This window comes from Chiloscyllium punctatum, chromosome 50 (assembly GCF_047496795.1).
Source record: "Chiloscyllium punctatum isolate Juve2018m chromosome 50, sChiPun1.3, whole genome shotgun sequence".
Taxonomy (NCBI): Eukaryota; Metazoa; Chordata; class Chondrichthyes; order Orectolobiformes; family Hemiscylliidae; genus Chiloscyllium; species Chiloscyllium punctatum.
The window spans coordinates 25,941,230-25,955,494 of record NC_092788.1 but is presented as its reverse complement, the minus strand read 5'-3'; the positions used below and the strand labels follow the sequence as shown (position 1 = coordinate 25,955,494).

Below are 14,265 nucleotides of genomic sequence, written 5' to 3'. Positions count from 1 at the left end.
ACAATGATCCTCTCTTCGTGTGGGGTACATCCGTGACTCTAGAATTCGATGAAGAATCATTCCCACAACTTCAGCTGTGTCAGAATCTAGTTTGCGGTGAAAGCCTGTCAATCTGCAAAGGTAACGTTCGTCTGGGTCTCTGCAAAGGATTTGGCGAAATCTTTGGGTCTTGACAATTTGTTGTTCAAACAAATTACGTATTTTATGAATTTAGTTCTTTTACTATGAAAATTGGCAAATTTGCTGCAGCTGTGATGGCCGAGAGGTGAAGGCGTTGCATTTGAAATCTAAAGGGGTCTCCCTGCGCAGGTTCGAATCCTGCTCGCAGCGTTGAATCTGTTAAAATTCATTTATTCCTTTGCAGAATTTGGATTTCGTGGAGCTTGAGTTTTGCATTCAATCAAAAGTAAATTTTCAACTGTGAAGAATCCGAATTAATTTCAAGACGTCTAATTGAATAAATTATATGTCAAGACACAAAAAGCCACCAACTTCCAACACGAATCAGTTTCAAAACATTTGTCGAACTCTCGTGAAATTTGAATGTTCGGGGTTGTGGGGGAGGGGGGGGGAATTAAGCAAAACAAGAAGCGATGCAATACATTTACCTGCAGGTGATGAGTTTTTTTTTAGGATCAGTTGAAAGTCAAGCTGAGAAGTTCAACCTAATTTACAGCTGACTCTCAAGGCCAATAATCTATTATATCAGCAGTCAATGAAATAGAAAAAGCAACTCCATGTGTGGAAAGGAACTCGACTGATGCAGGTTCCTGCCTTGAGGTGTGATAAGGTAAGGCGATATCAGTGGAGTAGAATTTTCTGGAAATATTAGAAATGGAATGTTAACGGTCTTCTGCTGTCCACATTCGTAAGAAATTGTGCATTAAGAACTGAATTTGAAAATTCACGATGAAAATCAGACTTAGCCCTCTGCTTGTGGTGTAGCATTGTTCAGAACAATAGGTTGTTGTTGAGGCTAAAATTGACCAAAATAATCGATGGGGATCTTATCCATGGGGTTGGTGTGGAGAGCTCAGCTTCAAGAACCAAATGCCAATTATTCATCTTGGCTGTCTGAATTGCTTAGTTAAACATATTCCCAGTTTAATGTAAAAACCTTTGCGATCAGAGCTAGATGTTTTCATCTCAGCATGTTCCGATATGAGAAGACACTCCATGGCGTAGATGTGACTTAAATTTTGACTCTAACGTCAGAGATGTTGACACATTTCTGCCTCAAAACAGCACCACCATTGGTATCAAATCAAACTGAACAAAGGACGAGTTCCCTTAGACATTTCCTTTCTGCAGACTCTGCCAATGGACAGTTCAGGCCCGATGTAGGAATAGGGCGTGGTGACATCTGTTCATATGTGGATCACTTCATTCTTGCTCACGCTCCATAAACCGTAATTCATTTTGAACTTCTTAGCCATCACCATGATAAGTGGTACATAATGCACAGGTTTGCTTCTCCAAAGAAAGAGCGAAATCTTATTCAATGCAGACGCAAATTCAAGTTGTCCCTTGGTCGACCAGAAGACAGATATCGCGAAACAAAGTGAATGCAGAAAACAATCAATGTTTTCTTGGAGTCAAAAAGATGTACTGGAAGAATGGAAACATATATTTGGAATTAAAGTCACACACCACTTCCAGACTAAATGTTCTTGAACCGTTATCTTAATTTGACTTTCATGTCCACAATTACTGCAAAAATTATCTTAACAGCTCAGTACTTTGTGTTCTTTGATATTGTCTCCTTCATGTTTCTCTTGATTTTGAAACTAAAACCGAGCAATAGTAATGCACCCTATTTCGCTTGCAAAGATCAGAAGAAGATCAATTTATAAGAGAACAGAAATAAAGCTACGTCTGTCTTCGGAGAGAAAACACAGTTACCATTTCGACTCCAAAAAGTCTTCTTCAGAAGTCTGCGCAATGAACTCAAAATCGTAGACTGAAAACGAAAAGAAAAGCCATAATGCCGCGAATACACCACCCGCAAGCGCATCAAGTCCTACTCGAATATGTTGTATTACTACTCTCAACATCAGTGGAGAACGGAACAAAGCTCATTCTGCAGTTGTCAACCTGTTATGACGTAGTTTGTAAAGTCAGAAATATGATTAGGTAAAAAGTGGGATGAAAGCGGAATATCAGAAGTCTGAAAAAAGCAAGTGCGTGCTCTGTTTTGAAGAAGGTTGGCAGTGATGAAAATGGAAATTAACTCCAGTGAGAGTTGCTTAATTAATACTCAGAATCGTTGCAACACACAGGGACGCAATTCTTTTTGCTGGGTTTCTGTTCTGCCATTTTATAATCACGACTGCTGTCGGGTTTGGTTTCCATTCCAGGTTTAGGTGACTGCCTGATGGAAGTTTGCACATTCGCCCAATTTCTGTGTGGTAGCTCTGGTTTGCTGCCACATTCTAAACATTTGCAGCTTATTTGGATTCGCCATTGAACGCACACGGTTACAGAGACAGGGATGAGGAGAGTGTCTGGATAGGACGTAATTCAGAGGATTTTTGTGAACATAAATAGACACAGTGGGGTTAGTCTGCTGTTTCCTGGGTGAGCTACATGGACAGAGAGGGGTCAGGGTATTCTTCCGTGAGGGAGAGACATTGACAGAGTTGGGTTAGTTGCTCTTACCTTTGTCAGTCACGCAGATACAGTAGGGTCAGTCTGCCCCTCCCTGGGAGAATTTCTTTCACAGAGTGGTGATAGTCTGCTTTTCCCTGCCTGAGTGAAACAGAAAGAGCGGGGTCAGTATTCTCTTCCCTCGATAATTTATGTTGACAGTCTGGCTTCCGTCTGCTCTTCTCTGGCGAGTTACATTGGTAGAGTGGGGTTCGTGTTCATTCATTGGGTGAGTGCTATAGACAAAATGGGATCAGTCTGCTCTTCCCTGAGTGAATTACATTTATAGAGTGGGATCAGACTGCTCTTCAGTGAATGACTTATATTGACCATGTGGGATCAGTCTGCTGAGTTACACTGAGAGTGTGGGGTCAGTCTGCCCTTCCATCAGTGAGTAACATGACTGAGTGGCGTCAGTTTGCTCTTCCCTCAGTGAGTTACATTGACAGAGTGGCATCAGTCTACTCTTTCCTGTGCGAGATACATTGTCAGAGTGGCGTCAGTCTGCTGTTCACGGAGTGAGTTATTTGGACAGTGTGGGATCAGTCTGCAATTCCCTGGGTGAGTTGCATTGACAGAGTGGCGTCAGTCTGCAATTTCCTAGTTGTGTTAAAGTGATCGCGTGAGGTCAGAGTGCTCTTCCCTGGTTGAGTCACATTGACAGATTGGGCTTCATCTGCTCTTCCCTGGGAGAGTCATATTAACAGAATGGGGTCAGTCTGCTCCTTTCTGAGTGAGTAATATCACAGAGTGCACTCAGTCTGTTTTTCCCTGGGTGAGCTACGTTAAGAGAGTGGTGTCAGTCTGCTCCTCCACGGGCGTGTTACTTTCTCAGAATCGTGAGAGTCAGCTCTTCTCTGTCTGAGTTTAACAGCAAGTATGGCTTCATTACGGTCTTCGCTGGATGATTCACATAGACAGAATGGAATAGGTCTTCTCTTCTCTGAATGAGTTACTTTGACAGAGTGGGTTCAGGCTCGTCTCCCTGCTTGTGTTTCATTGACAGAATCAGATCAGCCTGCTCTTTCATGGATGAGTGATAGAGACAGAATGAGTGGTGTCAGTCTGCCATTTGCTGGGGGAGTTACATATAAAGTGTTGGGTCAGTCTGCTCTTCCCTGGATGACTAACATTGACAGAGTGGCGTCAGTCTACTCTTCCCTGGGTGAGTTACATTAACAGAGTGCGGTCAGGCCATAAATTCCTCGTTGAGTTACATTGATCGTGTGATGTCAGACTTCTGTCCCCTGGTTGGGTTACATTGACAGAGTGGGGTCCATCTGCTCTTCCCTGTGTGAATTACGTTAGCAGTTTAGGGTCAGTCTGCTTTCCGCAATCCAGGAACTCCATCTCTAGCGGTTTCTTGTCAGTACCTCCATACTGAGGATTTATGGAGTTAACAAAAGTAACTCGTCCCCTACATCTTTGGGATAATTAGGGATGGGCAGTGAATCGTATCTCATTGAAAGACAACTGTGCCCCAGAAATGCATTTCTAACAATTGCATGTTCTAATTCGACACTGCAAGCGGTCGGGAATAACTTGAGGAGAGGTGCAGGGTAGAATAATTAAAGTCAAATGCACTGATTCCTAGGAGACATAATGCAAGATGTGAGTGTGGAGCTGATGGTGCTAGGCTCAGTGTCAGTGCTATTGGTTCAGCATTTATTGCTCACTGTTCGCAATGACTCACACACCACCGCTGTCAATTCAAAACAATTAGCCTGTTCATCTTGGTTTGAAAATCCCTGCGTGTGCATTAACGTGGTTAATGGGACGCGAGAGGAGATGAGCACATCCTCTTTATTCTGTCAGTTTAAACAGACGAAAATATCTGTTGGATGCCAATGCAAGAGGATACTGTCTTTTTCTGTGCCTTTTTAGTGGGGCATGCTCAGCATTGAAATGCCTGTTTTTGCACAAGCAGAGTTTTATTGCCATTCATACTGAGCAACATTAATACAGAAAACGCAGTTTCGAATTCCTGTGGTCAAGAGGTTCAAGCATTGCACATATGGACGAGAAATCTGGCTTTTAACGTGGCGCCATGGCTAGCTGGTGAAAGCAGCTCCCATCTCACTGGTGCCTGCTCATTGTATTGAAAGCTCGGTATTTCTCTCAAGTATTGTGTTGCTGATCGAGAAACTCAGTGTCCTATTTGATTTGCTGTACCTTATGATTTCGCGATCCGGCTTCATTTTCCTGGTTTAAATCCAGTAGTGTAGGTTGCTCTTTTTAACTACTATTTTAACCTGAAGATTCTTCCTGCAGTTCCACAAGCACTTCTGCTTCTCATCCTCTTATTCTCATTCCTTCATTCCCAGTTTTGTGGAAATTAAGTGGTGAGGCAGGAGACACTGCAGCATTCCCGGGAAATGTTGTGGTAATGGCACTAACACCACGACGTGATCATCCTCATTCTCTGCTGTCACCATTCATTCGTTGTACACCAACAGTAAATGCATCGTTGTTCTTCTTCAGCTATCATGTAATTACTTTCTTTCTCTGTTGGATAAGGAAATCAACTTTTACTTCCAAAGGGTCTTTAAATTTTGAGGAAGAAATGTCTCCTTGCCTCAGGTCGAAGTGACAGACGCATTATCCAGAGAATGTAAGACTACTTCGACCGACTCCAGCCAGGCGTCAGAAAGTCTCTCAGCAGTTCGAATCTCAAACTGTCTCTGAATGTCAGGCTTTTCAAGAGCAGAAATGGGAAATGAGGGATATGGACAGCCAGAGAGTCGGAGAATGTGAAAAAGTCCCAGGCGGATACAGACACAAATATAGAAAAAACAAAGACACATGTTGAGGCACACACTGAAAGAAACAATTCTCCATTCGGCGTGACTGCTAAATAACGGAAACTAAAAGGAAATGTAGCCATTAAAACATAGCCTTCCACCAGCTCAGGAAAATGAAAGTAGCATGACAGCTGATTATGTCCTTTTAAGATTGTAAATTCGATGTTTGTAAGCTCAAGAGTGATTTTGATAAATATCCTGGTTCGACAGGTAAGATTATCATTTTCCCAACAGTATAATCTAGAAATCTATAACCATCCTGTTTTCTGTCCATCTTAAGAAAAAAAAACTGTTTCTCTCCACAGATGTTGCCAGGTGTAACAGGTTTCTCGATCAATTCTCGTTTTTAGTTCATATTTCCAAAACCTGTATCTTTTTGTTTTTGATAACCTGGCACAAAACCAAGCATTACCAGGTTCGGACCAGTGGTAAGAAATACTGGTACCACGATATATTTGCACAATAAAACATGCATTCCCTGTCTGGGAATAGAACCAACACTATTGCGGTTAGAGTTCCAAATCCTAACTACGAGATTAAATGGAATGAAGACAGACGCTCTTGCACTTATTCTCAATGAAATGGATTTGCCATTTCATTTCTGATCAGTTTCACTGCAGATTGGTTTCTACTCGTCTTCAAGTTTTGCAGAATTGAAAATCCCATTTGGCTCATGGTGCAGTCTGGTTTAAAGACATTCATCGATTCTATTCCCAGTTTCCAGCTTTGGTCCATAACCTTATGTGTTCTTATGTTTCCAGTGCAAATAGTAGTGAGGTTCTCGCTTGAATCTTAGATGACACAACAATGGGATTGAAGTTTGACATCGTCACACTGTGTTATTACCCACGTCGTGTCTCCTACAGAAAGAGACACACAGACACATTCCCCGAGAGTGGCAGAGTTCTCAGGATTTGACCAGCAACTTGTGCTTTACTTCAGATGTCCGCTCCAACATGCAAGTTCAACCTCCAAAAGGCAGCTTTTGGTTAAACCAAAGCCAGTTCTACAGGCAATGAAGACGTTGATCTGAGCTAGAATTTGAATTGGACGAAAGAAACTGTAAATTCGAAAACCCAAACCCTTCTGTTCCTGACAGACAACAGGAATGGACTAGCACGCTGCATCCTCGTGATTTTAAATGCGAACCGAAAATCCCCTAATTCGACGTCAGGCGTGTTACCATTCCATCACTGACCCAAAGACCAGGTTTGGATGAGACAGTTTGTCTATCGGTAATGTAAACGTCCACATCAGGGAAACAGCATTCACAAGGTGAAAAATCAGCAAACATAATCACCGTCACTGTTTCACTTGGAATGCCTCACTCTGTGAAACATTTCCTTTCACTTTACTTTCATAATTGAAGTGTTTCACATTCCAGAGCGTGAACTAATTCAGCGAGAAACCACTGGTCATTTCGAGCCCGTCATCCGGAATGAGGCGAGTTGAACGTTGCCTTTCTTGCTGCCAACAAGTCAGCGCAGCTCAAAACGAGCTCGTGTTAGCATCAGTCTTTACTTAACTTGCTGCAGTATATCTGCTGAACAACATCAGATTATCACAGCATTGCCTTCTTCACATTGAAACCAAGGGTGATAATATGAACCGACTTGGAAACTTGGAGAGAGAAACACTGCTGACGAAGACGATTCTGACGTGAAGAGCAGGCACTAGAGTTTGTACAGGCCCCAAAGGCTACTGCAGTATCAATGGATATCCCTGCATACGAGTCTGAGCTTGCATTGCCCAGAACAGGCTTTCATTCCCAATCAGGAAATGAAGATTTAATTCACTTCTTGTGACTTATCCGAATGAAAACTAAATCCTGGTTGCACCCAGAACACGCACACGGATCCTGCCAGAACAATTCAGTGATCGATCAGCATCTGTCTGGAAGGACAATGGCAGCAAATAAAAGCGAAAGCTATCACCGCAATTACCCCTCCAAGGTTCTCGCGTTTCCCAGTTGAAAATATATCGCTGTTCCTTCAATGTCACTACTTCTAAATCCTTGCCTCGTGGCATCATGCCTGTACCCCGCTACTGAGGACATCCAGGGTTCTGCGGAGTAACTCAAAATCTCAATCTCTCAAGTAATTAGGGATTGATGGTGCATCCCATCACATTGAGCAATGACTTTGTCCCAGTAATACGTTTCCAAAAAGCTGCAGTTTCTAAGGGAACACTTGCAAGTTGTCGGGAATAAGTTGTGATTTGGAGATGCTGGTGTTGGACTGGGGTGTACCAAGTCAAAAATCACACAACACCAGGTTATCGTCCAACAGGTTTAATTGGAAGCACACGAGCGTTCGGAGCGATGCTCCTTCATCAGGTGTTTGTGGAGGGCTCGATTGAAACACAGAATGTTTAGCAAAAATTTGCAGTGTGATGTAACTGAAATTATACATTGAAGAATTGATTGTCTGTTAAGCCTTTCATCTGTTGAAAGAAGTGAAACTATCACTGTATTCCATGTGTAAATCACAAAACCCTTTTGTTAAAAAAGTTGTATTCTCGGGTTAGCTGTTAACAATGGCAATAGCTAGACAATATTTTTGAAGGTGTTACCCCCCTGAGTTCTCTGTCTATGACCTGATGTTTAGATTGATTCCAATTCACAAAGTGAGATAACAGAGTTTTACATAATTCCATGCTGTTTTTGAGCTCAGATTTCTACATGAATGTATGTGGTTTCTGAGCAAAGTGCAATGTAACTCTGAAAGTACCAAAAATATACACCACACAAAATATATGTGTGCATGTGGGTCTTTGTCTGTGTGTGTGTCTCCAGCGAAACCAAAAACTGACAACTCATGAACAGAAGCAGAACTGACAAAGAGAACCTATTTTCAGACACACGGACTCATGAATGCTGTCTGTGAGGCAGAGCGAGTCGTCTGGGTCATGAGCTGCTCACACAAAATGTAGCGAGGCAATTCCAAATGGTGGTTGCAACGTACTGGTGCCTTAGAGCACCAATACTTCCAGGAAAGTGCTCAAATAACATGAATCAGAACTGACTAATAATGAACCATGGAAAGTGAAGATTACCAATTACAGTCTCGATGAGATGAGGTTAACAATTGGGCTGATGTCTCCACCGGATCGAGAGGACCAATCACCAGCCTCTCTCATCAGGACAGAAATTAAGGAAATTAGGGAAAAGTAACCAAGTTTCGTATCGCAATTTCCCTCCGTTTCGCAAGAACAACAGAAAACTGCGAGCAGATTCAATGTAGAACCTAATTTCACATCTACAGAGAAATAAATATCTCCATTCACTTTCAGACAAACTGTGAAAAATGCAAATTGTCTGGAATATGAAAGTTTGGCGCAGCCTGTTTTTGAGTCGTATATTATGCTGGTGGCCTTTCGAGCTGGAGGGGAACGTGACAAGTAGAGCAGAAGGAGAAAACATGGGCATTGACATATTGGTTGTTTTCTGCTGTGCCACATCACAGCCGGGTTAGAAGAAATTACTACTTTCTCTGTTCAACTTTAACAAAACTCATCCCTGCAAAACGTTGCCAGCTTAATCCATTAGCACACGTGGCCGCGCAGGGATACAAACACAAGCCTTCTTAAGAAGTGGAATCTGAAAACAGAGTCTCAGCTTGCTCAGCCACGCGAGCACACAGGCCAAAACCGGAAACCCAAGAGCATGTACCTGATGATACCCTGCAGCAGACTCACAGCAACTGTACCAGTTCTGCAGAAAAAGCGGTGGGGAGAAATTGCTCTATCTGAGCGGTCGTGCTTGTTGTTCTCATCAGCAAATATGGCTTTGTATTTGCTAGCCCATATCTGCTGCCATGTTGAAACGGAATGCAATTCCGATTACTCGCTGTATAAAACTTTGTTCATTCTCTCTCCTCAGATAAAGTGATCACTGGAGATGATGAATTCTGCTCCTGCCAGAAACGCCGACTCTCCTGCTGCTCAGATGAACTGAAAAGCTGGTTTAGCACTGGAATCCGAGAATAGCAGAACACGTAGCAAGAGTATTCGAAACCCAGAGCCAATAAGAGTTCCAACTTTAATTTTATTTCTCCATAATAGTGTATTATCCAGCAGAGCCATGAGCAACTGCCACCTGGCTGCAAGCTGAGTTGGAAACCTATGTTGGAATCAAGGACATGTGACTCACTTATTGTCGGTAAATCAAACAGTTCTCACTTTGAGGTGTGCACAAATTAATTCCTATACATATTCAGGGAAGGTCAAAGGCGATCTGAGATGTCAAAGAAGTGGTCACTGTTCGTGATTGCTCTTTGTTCGATTGTGAAAAGGTTTCCCGCTTTAGTCGCATTCACGTTTCTTGTTGATGACTGAATCAGACAGAAGGTGTTTCACCAGAGCTGCACGTGACTTGCATTCCTCTCCCTCGCTGTCATACTTTCCTGGAACTCTATGAGAACAAGAAAACAAAATACATACTGTCATTCGGCAGCCTGTCTGTGATTTCCTCATTTTCAGTGACAACATGGCTTAGACTTCAGGCCACACGGTAATATTAGTAACAGTATGAGAACAAGAGTCGATAGTTCATCTGTGCCTCTAAATCTTTTGATTGTGAATTAACTGTATCCGTGTCTCCTGCTTCGAAACTCGAATATGTGAACTGCTCCAAACTATGATTGAGGATTTCTCGTTTTGGTTGACACACGTTGAGAAACGCCAGACAGCGTTCAAATGAAGCTTTCAGAGCACATTTTCGGATGCATTTGACAGAGACTAACATCATGAATCCAGTGTTCCCTGTGATAGAAGGAAATGAATGCTCTCCTTGTTACTGATCCGGGACACCTTCGCATGTAAAGCAAATGCGGTACTGTTGTTACAGAAAGGATCAGTGCCCGGTAACTGTGTCCTTAAAGTGGACATGATCGAAAAATAAAGAATACCATGTTGAAATATCCAGGAAATATTGGCTGAAAAGGCCCAAACAATTTTCCCTGCAGCGCCAAGACAGAGGAACATATGTAACTGCACTCTTAAACAGGATGGCCAGCAGTGATATAAACATCGCCACATATGAAGGACCATTGCGAAGAGAAATTTGAGAATGAAATTCACGCAACAGGTATTCGGAATTTTATTCTTTCCACCGCTAGTGTAGTATTGAGCGAGTAAATTCAAAAGAAGGCTTGCTGATGAATATGCAATAAAGCCCCATCGATCATGATATGAAAGACTGTCGTCCGTAAAGAGGGAACAACAATGTTTCTTCTAAGCTTTGTATTGGGACACTTTCGCACAAACTGATACTGCTACTCTCCAGAAAATATCAGGGCTCGCGGCATGCACTCTTAGAAATGGTGACCATCAGTGCTGGAAACATCCCTGATATTCAGAACAAGGAAGAATACATATCGAATAAAAGCGTAGATGGCAATTAATTGGACTTGTATTCCCTTTCACCACAACAGCTAGAATGTGCGGGGATATACAGAGTAAGGAGTACTGACCAGGTCAGAAAGCAATTACATCCACATATCTTGACACACAAGCCTATCTTTCTTTCTGTCCGTTTTTTTTTGAAGCGCCGATCCTTTCCGTAGAAGATGAAGATTACTGCTCCACCACAAGATCACAGTGGGGCCAGAGACCCGATCGAGCTGCTCAGAACAGTTCGTGTTTGCTGAGAATCACTGAAACTGAGATTGATGACACGTAGACACAGTGTAACAGCTGCCAACATATGTGGAGGGTTTTGGGACGGATTCGGACCCACTCTAGGAAAAAGATTGGATCATAAATCTGGGGAGTAAGTGTTCAGGGAGAGGACTGGAGAATGGGGTTAAGAACGATATTAGCCAAGATCGAATGGCAGAGCAGTCTAGATATTCTGAAAGCGCTAACCGTCCTCCTATGTCTCCCAATCTCTGGCCATCTGGTATCTAAGGAAATAGAAACAGAGTTATTTGTTCAGTTGGAAGTCCTGGGCAAAGTGAGAGATAGAACAAGCATGATACACTTTTAGAGACTGGGAAAATGTTTGGAGAGGAAGCAATAAATGTGAAGCTGAATATAAGGTTTGAAGTCAGGACAAATTCTATAAAAAGGAAGTTTGTAGAATGGCAGAGGGACATGGAGATGGAAAAAGAAGTGTCACCAGTCCCGAAATCTCATTCGGTTTTCATTTTCAAGATAGGACCGGACCTGATGAGCGTTTCCAGCAATTTCATTTGTTGATTCTGAAACAGAAGATGGGAGTGATCCTGGGCCAATCAGCTCTCCCATGTTCTAGGAATATTTGACTTACCCGTTCGATCAGATCACGTTTGTCCCACACTGAAACCTCAGAATCCTTCCCCACCCCCACCCACGTTACTGGCAATAAACTGTTCATTACATAAACTTATATGAGCACACAACAAGAACAATTGCAAAGCGTTCAGGGAGAGCTCCGTTCCGTTCCATCAGCACATTCTGAATCAGTTAATTGTTGTTCAGGACCCATGAGACATTAAGCCGTCTCTGTGGGATCACTAACAAATGGCCATTTCGCGTTCTGTGTCTTTGAACACTTTGGTTGGTGCACCGATGTAGTGGAATCTCACGTTTTTAAGTGGACATCATTCATAGTATTTTCAGCTGCACTGATAAAGTTGTCTCTGGCGCTTCCAGTAAAGTGCAGACAGTTTTCACTCAGAAACCGACATGTGATCAAAGCAGAAGGACACATGTGTCAACGAAAGCAACAAGAATGCTCCACCAGCGTTGGTTTGCAATTCTGCGTGTGGAATGAAGAGCTGGAACTCTATTAAACAGTGAAAACGACTATTATGGGGCTTGGACGCACGACTCTCTGATTAAACACCTCACATTTCATCGAACTGAGATATCCAGGCTTGGCACACGACGAATTAGTTTGCTATTTCATTCAGAGCACAATTCACCTGGCACAGCAATTTGCAAAGATCCAGCTCATTCCTCCCAATCACAAAGAACATAATTCACATCTTTCACTTTTGTTATTTCTTCAAAACATTACAATCTATTTAACACTTGTCCCAGCATTTAAGATTCAACCCGAATATTTTCATACGAAGTGATTTCCAGTCACTCTGCCAGACAGTAAGTCAGTCGGAAAATTACCTTAGGAAACCCAATCATTTCCGTTTACAGTATTGGGAATTTCCCATCTGCTGACGAGACAGAGTCCTCACAATCAACATTTTCTTCGTTCTTCCTGCCTAAAACGTTTACCACTTCTTATTTTCAAGACAGGAGTTTTGTTTATAACACGTTCCAAGAACAGGAACAACCTTCCAATCTCCTGAAGCCGTTTCCAATTTAAAATGGAAGTTTTGTTCCTTTCCCACGGGAAGAGCAGTTAATGAGAAAGGAGTTTCCACGAGCTGAGTCCCAGGGTTTGGCAGGAAGCCCTGATTGAAGCTGCAGTGGCCGCTTTCAGTTGGCATCGGGGGAATTGGAGGACATGGTGTCGTATTCTGCTGCGTGTAACCGTCTTGCTCCCTGTGGACTCGGGGTGAATCATGGATGAGTTTTCGGAACAACACTGCCTTCCAGTCTCTGGCCATCTGCTATCTAAGGAAATAGAAACAGAGTTATTTGTTCAGTTCGAAGTCCTGGGCAATGTGAAAGATGGAACAGGTCTGATACAAAATTGGAGACTGGGAAAATGGTTGGAGAGGAAGTAATAAAAGAGAAGCTGAATATAAAGTTGGAAGTCAGGAGACATTCAATAAAAATGAAGAGTGTGCAAAAGCAGGTGGAGATGGGCATGGAAAAGAAGTGTCACTAGTCCCGAAGTCTTAAATCGATTTATATTTCCAAGATGCTACAAGACCTGCTGAGAGTTTCCAGTAATTTCATTTATTGCTTTAGAAACAGAAGATGGCAGTGATCCTGGAACAAACAGCTCTCCCGTGCTCTGGGGATATTTGACTTACTGTGTCTATTGCCCGCACTGAAACCTCACGATCCTGCCGCACCTCCACTCTCGTTACTGACAATATACTGTTCATTACGTTAAACACAAGAAGAACAATTGCAAAACGTTGAGGGAGAGTACCCTTCGGTTTCCATCAGAACAATCTGAATCACTGAAAATTGGTTCAGGACCCATGTGACATTGATCCGTCTCTGTCAGACCCCTCGCAAGTGGCCATTCGCTTTCCGTGCCTTTGAAAACTTTGGGTGGTGCACGGTTGGTTTGGAACCTCACGTTTTCAAACGGACATCATTCATTGTATTTTCGGCTGCACTGATAAAGTTGACTCTGGGGCCTCCAGTAAAATGGAAACAGTGTTCACTCAGAAACCGACGTGTGATCAAAAGCAGGCGGACAGATGTGTCAATGAAAGCAGCAAGAACATTCCCCTGCGAAGGGTTGCAATACTGCACGTGGAACGAAGATCCGGAATTGTATGAAGCAGTGAAAGCGCCCATTGTGAGGCTTACACCCACCACCCTCAGATTAAGCATCTCACACTGCACCGACTGAGCTAACCAAGCACGGTGCACTGTGGATTAGTTTGCGATTACATTGCTAGCATAATTCATCAGCAATTTGTTAGGATCCAGTTCATTCCTCCTAATCACAAAAATATCATTCACACCTTTCACTTCAGTTATTCCTTCAAAGCATTACAATCTATTCCGCACTTGTCCCTGGATTTAAGGTTCAACCTTAATATCTTCATACTTTCACTCTCACCTTATGTCGCTGATGTGATTTCCAACCTCTGTGGCAAACAGTAAATCAGTCGGGAAATTACCAAAGGAAACTCAATCATTTCCGTTTACAGTTTTGGGCATTTCCCATCTGCTGACGAGACAGAGTCGT

At 42.7% G+C, this 14,265-nt stretch overlaps 1 non-coding gene across 1 annotated transcript; it reads left to right on the top strand.

Annotated features, from left to right (window-relative positions):
• Positions 1-248: 248 nt before the first annotated feature.
• Positions 249-330, top strand: trnas-uga (transfer RNA serine (anticodon UGA)). The gene has a single exon. It is a non-coding gene; the product is annotated as a tRNA-Ser (tRNA).
• Positions 331-14,265: the final 13,935 nt, after the last annotated feature.